General features: G+C 36.9%; 1 protein-coding gene across 3 annotated transcripts in view; it reads right to left on the bottom strand.

Annotated features, from left to right (window-relative positions):
* EXOC6B (exocyst complex component 6B) overlaps positions 1 to 9548 on the bottom strand; it is a 734244-nt gene that overhangs the window by 667088 nt on the left and 57608 nt on the right. The gene's annotated exons all lie outside the window — the stretch shown is intronic.

The following is a 9548-nucleotide window of genomic DNA, read 5'->3' as shown; positions in this document are numbered from 1 at the left end:
GCTCAGTCGTGTCCGACTCTTCGTGACCCCATGGACTGTAGCCCACCAGGCTCCTCCGTCCATGGGATTTTTCAGGCAGGAGTACTGGAGTGGGGTGCCATTGCCTTCTCCAACCAATGTGCCTGCACTACAAGAAACATTAAAGTTTAGTTCTTCGGGTGAAAAGAAAACAAAATCACATCAAAATATGGGTCCATACAAAGGAATAAAGATCACAGTAACAATAAATATACAGATTTTTTATAATTTTTTAAACTTACTTAAAAGATAACTGAATGGTTTTGTCTTTTATTTATTTGGCCACGCTGGATTTTAATTGCAGCATGTGGGATCTTTTTAGTTGAGGCATGGAAACTGTTAGCTGTGGCATGTGAACTCCCTAGTTCTCTAGCCAGGGATCAAATGGAGGCCCCCTGCATTGGGAAAGCAGAGTCTTAGCCACTGGATGACCAGAGAAGTCCCTAAAAGATAAACGAATGTTTTAAACCAAAAATTATAGCAATGAATTGTGGAATTCGTAAGATATGTAGAAGTAAATTACATGTTAACTATAACTCAAAGGCCAATGGTGGAAATGAAAGTATACTATTACAAGTTTGTGTTATACATGAACTGCCATGATATCATGTGAAAGTAGCTTGTTGTCTAAATCAGTTCAGGCTACTATAACAAATTACATAGACTGAATGGCTTAATAAAAGATTATTTCTCACAATTCAGGAGACTGAGACCCAAGATCAAGGTGCTGGTAAATCCAATGTTTGATGAGAGCCAGGTTCCTGGTCTACCAGACAACCATCTTCTCACTGTATCCTCACATTGCAGAGAACAGAGAGAGCTTTCATGTCTGTTCTTACAAGGGTACAAATCCCATTCAAGAGAATTTCATTCTCACCACTTCCTCATGAATTAATTAACTCCCAAACACCTCCCCTCCTAATATCATCACATTGAAGGGGAGGTTAAGATAACAACATATGAATTTTAAAGAGATACAAAACATTCAGGCAGTAGCAAATAGTAAAAATGCATATTATAAACCCTAAAGGAATAATGAAAACATATAAATAAAATAAAAAGGTATACTGAATAAGACAGTACTGGAGAAAATTGGAATCCTAAAATGTATTCAGTTAATCTAAGTTAGTTAAGGAGAGTAAAAAAAGAGAAAAAAGGGGGACAGATGGGACAAATGAATTATAGCAAGATAATAAATTTAAACCTAGTCAAATAGGTAATTATATTAATATAAATAATTCCTTCTTCTTCTTTGTAATTAACTGAGTATACTTTCATTTTCCCCTTCTCATCTTTTGAGCTATTGTGATTCTTTTGATGGTGCCTTGGTATAGTTTTGTTGCTGTGTTTATCCTGCTTAAGGATCTTTAGGCTTCTTGGACTTCCATTCTAATATTCCAGAGGAAATTACTTTGAGCTTTTTAAAATTTCTGATTTTAATTTTATGGAGGTAAACCCATATCTGTAAAAAAAATATGATAAGACTACTTTCTTTTTATCAGTTTGTGCTCAGTCACTCAGTCATGTCTGACTCTGTGACCCCACGGACTGTAGCCCACCAGGTTCCTCTGTCCATGGACTTTTCCAGGCAAGAATATTGGAGTGGGTTGCCATTTCCTCCTCCAGCAGGTCTTCCCAATGCAGGGATCAAACCCACAACTCCTGCAGCCTCCTGCATTGGTAGGTGAAGTCTTTATCACTGAGCCACCAGGGAAGCTCCTTTATCAGCTTAGATACTGACTACTTCTGTTGTAATCAGAGCAGATTTACCTCATCATATCATAACATTCCCCTCCTCAATATACATATACCACTGTTAGTTTTTCTAAAGATTTTTGTAATTAATATACTATGCCTAATATTGTGCTTTTATTTCTTAATAATGTACTTAAGCTTTTAATTCTTACATTATTATCTATAGATTATCTCAACGCCCTACCTGTGCAAAGTGAGGCATTAGCTCTCCATTACTTTCTTTTGGTTTCTTTTCCTCAACTTCTTCCAAATGATGAAATGAATTATACACTGAGTTGATAACATAGATATTCTGTACCAGAATCAAAAGCAGCTTTTATGGTTTACCAGTACTTTGTCTTTGAAAGGCAATAAACAATATTTGTATTAGTTTATATACATATTCTTTATTGTTAAGCCAGGTTGTATACTAAGATTACCATCCCTTTCTTACTGGAACCCCCCCTTTTCTGGAAAACTCTGTCTTGATGACCCCATTTCCCCTGCTCCAATCTGAACTAACACCTGTTCAGGCTTTCTGCATACCATATTTGTGATGTTCTTTCTTGGCTGACTTACAGAGCTGCTAGACAACCAGAAATTAAGGGAACAAAATGCTGGAGACCAGGGGAAGAATGAGAAGGGGTGTACCAACATTCTTTTTCACTTTTTCCCAAGATATTTGCCAAATCTGCAAACAAGAGGCTGTTTCCATTAAAGGAATCAAGTAGAAGAGGTAGAGAAATTAGCTTATGACAGTTTTGTGGCACTGAAGGGACATAAATTAGAGACTTAAGAGGTGAAGTTCCAGACATTTCTCCAAAGAAGGCATACAGATGGCTAATAAACACATGAAAAAATGTTCAACCTCACGCCATCTGAGGAAAGGGAACTTAATCATCACTTCACGGCTCTTTAGAATATGTGAAAGACTGGTGGCTCAGATGGTAAAGCGTCTGTCTACAATGCAGGAGACCCAGGTTCAACCCGTGGGTCAGGAAGATCCACTGGAGAAGGAAATGGCAATCCACTCCAGTACTATTGCCTGGAAAATCCCATGGACAGAGGAGCCTCGTAGGCTACAGTCCATGGGGTCGCAAAAAGTTGGACACGACTGAGCGACTTCACTTACACTTACTTATATCAAAAGGCAGTCCTGAACCAGAGATAGCCACAGTTCTGTCCCTGACTGGATTGAGATCACTATCATTCTATCCACCTTAGAAAGGGGTAAGGGGAAGACAGTTTAACCTTAAGCAAGAGAAGGCTATTCAGAACCTCCATGAATTTTTAAATTTTAAAATTTTAAATTCCCATTCAGTCCAAAATTACCAGGCATGCCAAGGAAGACCATAAAACTGAAAATCAAGATCCAGATGATCTAGATATTGGAAGTTATGAGAAAAAGACTTAAAATGTCTATGAGCAATATGATAAGAAAAAGATGAACAAAACAGATGAAAAGATGGAAAATTCACCAGAGCATTGAAATCTGTTATTTAAAAACTGAGAAAAATAAGAAATGAAAACTGTAATTTTTAAAATTAAGAGTTCCAATAGAATGGTTTTTCAGCAAGAGAAGATTAGTGAAGATAAATTAATAGAAAATATTCAGATTAAGGCATAAAGAAGAAAATAAAAATATGTAAAATGCAATACATACACATGTGTGTGCTCATTCGTGTCAACTCTTTGTGACCGTATGGACTGTAGCCCACCAGGCTCCTCTGTCCATAGAGTTTTCCAGGCGAGAAAAATGGGAGTGGGTTGCCATTTCCTAATCCAAGGTTCTTCCCAACCCTGGGATGCATCTCTTGAATCTCCAGATGGAGATTCAAGGTGGATTCTTTACCACTTGCACCACCTGGGAAGTCCATAAAATATGTAAGACTATACGAAATGTATGAGATAGAGTCAAAATGTGTATCCCAGCGGTTCTCAAACTATTTGGCTTAAGGATATTTTCATGCTCTTAAAAAATATGAAGGTCCCCAAAAAATTTTGTATATGTGGTTATTTTTATTGACATTTATCACATTAAAAATTAAAGTTGAATAAGAATTTAAATATAACTATATACAAGCATATATTACATTACCCATTAAAACAATGATAGTCCTCACATATCATATAGCCTCTTGGATACTTCACTATATTCTCCAACAGAAATGTGAGTAAAAAAAGTAAATAATATCTTAGTGGTTACTAAGAAATAGTTTTGAATTTGTGACTCTGCAGAAAGAGGTCTACTCTTTTTATAATGGGGTGGTAGTAATATTGAAAACATCATAGTCAACTGTTTCCCAAAACTAATGAAAGACATCAGTCCACAGTTTCAAGCTCTACAAACCCCAACAGGATAAACACAAAGAAAACTATACCTCAATACCTCATAGTAAAACTGCAGAAAACCAAAAACATGGTAAAAAATATAAAAGGAACAACATTAAGAGCTAACTGTTTAACAGGAAATACATGTCAAACAACAACTGAATGATACAGTAAAGTGCTAAAAACAAAAAATAAACTGCCAGCTTAAAATCCTAAAACTAAGTTTAAAAAAAAAAGCCCCTTGAAAGTTAAAGCGGGCAATGTAAAATGGTACATCTACTACAGAAAACATTTTAGTGGTCACTCAAAAAATTAAAAATAATTTACTATATAATCCAGCAATTCTACTTCTCGGTACATACTCCAAAAAAGTGAAAGCAGGAACTCAAAGAGATATTTAAACATCTATGTTCATAGCAGCATTATTCACCAGAGTCAAAAGCAGGAAGCAACTCAAGTGCTCATCAACAGACGAATGGGTAAACAAAATGTGGTACACATACAATGGAATATTATTCAGCCTTAAAAAGAAGGAAATTCTAACACGTACTAACACAAGTGAAACCTGAAGACATTATCCTAAGTGAAAAAGACAAATACTGCACAACTCTACTTATATAAAGTACTCAGAATAGTACTTCATATAATACTTAATATGAAGTACTCAGAAAAGTACTTCATATAAGAAGTAGATTAGAAAAAGAAGAACCAAAAGACATCAAATGAAAAAATAAACAGTCAGTAATCATATAAGCAAAACCCAGCAGCCATCGGACAACACTGAACACCAGAAGTCAATACTCAGGGAAACAACATATGAGTCAAAATTTTAAGATCAATGAAACTGTCCTCTGAATATACAATCTACAGAGCAGTCATTCTGAAAATCTAATAATCCAAAAATTATTGTTTGAATCATTCTGAACTGGTAGAGAAGAAACTCCAACCAAACTAAATGACACGAGAAACTTCAACAAAAAAGACTGGAAGTAATGAGGGAACATACTTAACTGCAACCCTAAGACAAAAAGATCAGATTAAGAGTGACAAAATATGGTATATAAAAATAGTATGTGATAACACAACACTGTAAGTCAACTGCACTCCAATAAAAATTTTTAAATAGCATGTAAAAATTATACAACTAATTAAAAAAGAGAAAAAAGAAAGTAGTATAAACTGGTGATGCTTAATACATAGTGACTGGGAGTCAAAGCTAAGCAAATCAGATACAAGTCTACAATCCCTAATCTAAAATCCTTGGAGCAGAAATGTTCCATAATTCAGATTTTTGCAGATTTTAAAAAACAATTATAGTGCACGCTTTATATATAACATCCCCAGTGAGGTCTTAAGAAACATTCCCTAATCAATCACATCAGTAACTCTGCAGCAAAATGCAGGAATATTCACACAAGTGGTAAATATAAAGAAAGACTATCTCATATCAACTCACATTAAGTTTTCTCACCAAATAAATTCAGATAGCTTTTAATAACAAATGATTTCAAAATCCTTGGTACTTTCAAATTGCAAATGAGAGATTATGGGCTAGCAGAATTCTAAACATTTTAAGGCTATAAAGTAAAACACTAAGATAATATTATTGACTAATATCTGTGGTCACAGAAAAGAAAACACAGGAAGTTTTACTATTTCTGTCAGATGTTGCTATTCAATCGCTAAGTCGCATCTGACTCTTTGCGACCCAATGGACTGCAGCACACCAGGTTTCCCTGTCCTTCACTATATCCTAGAGATCTCTCTGTCAGATGAGGAACCAATAAATACTATCTTCAAAAAAGAGAGGTGGGAGGGAGGAGGGATTAAGGATACAATAGAAAGGAACTCTAAGAACAAAAATATAATTTTTAAAAAATTAGAAAAAAAAAAGATCATGAGATTCGGCCTCACAGTAGTATCTTCCCCAACCTCCCCTTAAAAGTTACTTTGCTTAATTAAAATTACTAAAGTACTTTTAAATGATAACTACAATGATTTATTATAAATTCCCAACTTACTGTACTTGCACAATAAAATGCTGATGAACATAAATGTCACTAGGGGGCAGCAGAGCACAAGGAGTGTCCTCTGAAAAGCCGTGACAACTCCAAAGGAGTTTATGCTGCTGCTGCTGCTAAATCGCTTCAGTCGTGTCCAACTCTGTGCGACCCCATAGACGGCAGCCCAACCAGGCTGCCCCATCCCTGGGATTCTCCAAGCAAGAGCACTGGAGTGGGTTGCCATTTCCTTCTCCAATGCATAAAAGTGAAAGTGAAGTCATGTCTGTCTCTTAGCGACCCCATGGATTGCAGCCCACCAGGCTCCTCTGTCCATGTGATTTTCCAGTCAAGAGTACTGGAGTGGGGTGCCATGGCCAGTTATCAACTGTTCAGCAAGATCAAACCAGTCAATCCTGAAGGAAATCAGTCCTGAATATTCATTGGAAGGACTGACGCTGAAGCTGAAGCTCCAATACTTTGGCCACCTAATGCAAAGAACTGACTCACTGGAAAAGATCCTGATGCTGGAAGATTGAAGGCAGGAGGAGAGGGGACGACAGAGGATGAGATGGTTGGATGGCATCACTGACTCAGCGGACATGAGCTTGAGCAAGCTTGGGGAGCTGGTGATGGACAGAGAAGCCTGGCATGCTGCAGTCCATGGGGTCACAAACAGTCGGACACCACTGAGCGACTGAACTGAACTGATAAACTGCTCAAAATCTCAGTCATTCACAAGCACAATAAAACTCTCACCAGTTAATCTGTAAAATCTGCTTCTAAGAGATTCATTACATTACTTCATAAGTTTTTAATTTCTATTTTGAAATACTTTCAAATTGTACAAATAATAGAGAACTCTTATTTAGCCATATACAGAATTCACCAATTTGTAACATTTTTGCCTCATTTATCATTTTCTCTTTCTACACATATGTACATATATGTACATCGGTATATGTACCTGTATATTTGTATATTTATTTTTCTAAACCATTTGAGAATATGTTGCATGTATTAAACTCTTAAGACTACTGTTTCCTCTCATACCTAACTACAACACAATTATCAAATTCAAGAAATTTATATTGATAAAATTATAATTAATTCATAGTCCATAGTCCAATCCTGTTATCTGTCCCAATAATAATCTTTGTTGTTGTTGTTTTTTAATCAGGGGACCATTTCCATCTCTTGGTCCCACTTTTTTTTTTTGGCTACATCAGTAATTACTTCAGGTACATGGGCTTCTCTCTACTTGTGGCGTGCAACACATACGCACACTTGGTTGCCACATGGCACGTGGGATCTTAGTTCCCCAAACAAGGATTGAACTCACATCCCCTGCATTAGAAGGCAGATTTCTAACCACTGGATCACCAGGCAAGTCCTCCAATAATGGTCTTTAGAGTGGTTTCATTTCCTCCTGGAGAGTATTCAATCCAGGACCATGAATTACATTCAGTTGCCATGTATCTTCTGTTTTCTTTCATCCAAACTAGCAGTTCTCCACATTTTAAACACAAGAGCCCTTCAGACTATTAAAAATTCTTAATAACCCTAAATAATTTCTGTTTACATTAATTTTATATACATCAATACTTACTGTATTAGAAATTAAAACTAAAAATTAGAAAATACTAATTAATTCATTTAATATTAACAACCAACAATATTTACATGTTAAAAAATACATTTCAGGAAAAACAGAATATTTTTATATTCTTAAAAATAGTTGGAAGAGTATGTGCTGCATTTGTGCAAATATCTTTAATGTCTGGTTTAACAGAAGACATCTGGACTCTGTACCACTTCTACATTAAATATAATAAATGTCATGTTTTGATTATGGTATATAGAGAAAATCCAGCCTTGCACAAATGTAGTTGGAAAAAGGACAAAGTATTTTTAAAGGCCTTTCAGGAAACTTTATATATTATATATATATGCAAATTTATGATACAACCTCAAAACTTGATGAGTTTTAGATTAAAATCCATTGATCTTAAACCTCAAATGAAACTTTTACCCATGTATGATTATGTAATATCGGACATTGATCATTTGAAGAATACTCATTCTCTGAGTTTTGCAGGTCTTCCAAATGTTGACATAATTCATTACAATTCAAAAAATCACATTCATTATATCACTATTTGTTGGGGGCCAGAGTGAGGTACTCTGCCCATGACAAAGGTCATGAGGAAGGAGGCTCAACATACGCAAAGGCGGGATCGAGCCTCAGGAGTCCCCCTGGAAATCCTCGAGTATCTACCCTCATAACCAGAGCCTGCCTACTTTACTACTTTGTGCTCTCACCTACACCTCTGACTTTACAGGGGGCTGTCCCCCACCACCTCTTTCGGAGAAGGAGTTAACCTAGAGCTCCAGTCAATAAAAACTCTTGGGCGTGACAAGAGTGTTTTAACCTACAAACTCCTCTGAAGGTTCTCTAGCCTGCCTGACAGGCTCATCCGGCCACATGTGATTGCTCACAGCCTCCCAACCGTGAGAGGCACGAGATGCTTTAAACCCTCTAAAAACAGGTTCTTTAGAGAAGTTAGAAAACTATTAGTATAAGTATAATGGGCTGATTAGAAATTGTATTGGTGAAGGGTTTTTCATTTGTTGAGCCAATGTTTGTTGCTAAGTCTCCACATCCCCTGCCCTTACACACATTAATGAATATATAGAAGAAATAAGTATTAACCTTTGATATTAATCACGTTAGACCTTAGGCTAAGTAAATTCTTTCCTTAACTAAAACCCACTACACCATCACCCTATAGGAATGTAACTTTATTTGGGTGGTGTCTGTTTTAAGAATAATCACCCCTGGAGAAATAAGTGTCCTGGTTGACTGACCGTTGTCACAAGGAGAGGGTCGTAAATTGTCAGCAGGCCCCCCCTGGCCAGAAGATAATGTAACACCCCTAAGACCTCTGTATACATTTGTGTGAAGCACCTGACTTTGATAAAGGTCAGGACTGCTGTCCCCACGTGACTTTTGCATAACATCTCAGTGTATAAAAGTAGACCATGGAAAATAAAGAATTGGGATCAGTTTCTCGAAATACTGGTCTCCCCATGTCGCTCTCTCTCTCACTCTGGCTGAGTCTCCATCTGGAGCGCGGAACCCGCCATGCTTACTAATTATGCCTGGGCTTCTAAGATCCGACCGGGGAGGCCTCAGTGTCTCCTCTCCTTCGGGAGAACGGAAGGACGCCTGCGGCTTTACGTAAGTGGTGCAAACTTCTTGTCTTGAAGTTTTATTGGTCTCCCGCGTAAACCAAGCTACTCAGCCTCTTTTCTCCACTGAATTTTCCTACTGAGCTATCCTCATTCTATTACTCTTTATATCCTTAATTAACATTTAATTAAGCAATTGTTTCCTGATCTTCGCCTACACTGTCTCTCCTTCGAATACCCTGGATCAGCCGGGGCTGGTCCCCGGCCTTTTTC

This window comes from Bison bison, unplaced genomic scaffold (assembly GCF_000754665.1).
Source record: "Bison bison bison isolate TAMUID 2011002044 unplaced genomic scaffold, Bison_UMD1.0 scf7180017864508, whole genome shotgun sequence".
NCBI classification, from domain to species: Eukaryota; Metazoa; Chordata; class Mammalia; order Artiodactyla; family Bovidae; genus Bison; species Bison bison.
The sequence above is the reverse complement of the archived record's forward strand: the minus strand, read 5'-3'. Positions and strand labels throughout refer to the sequence as shown.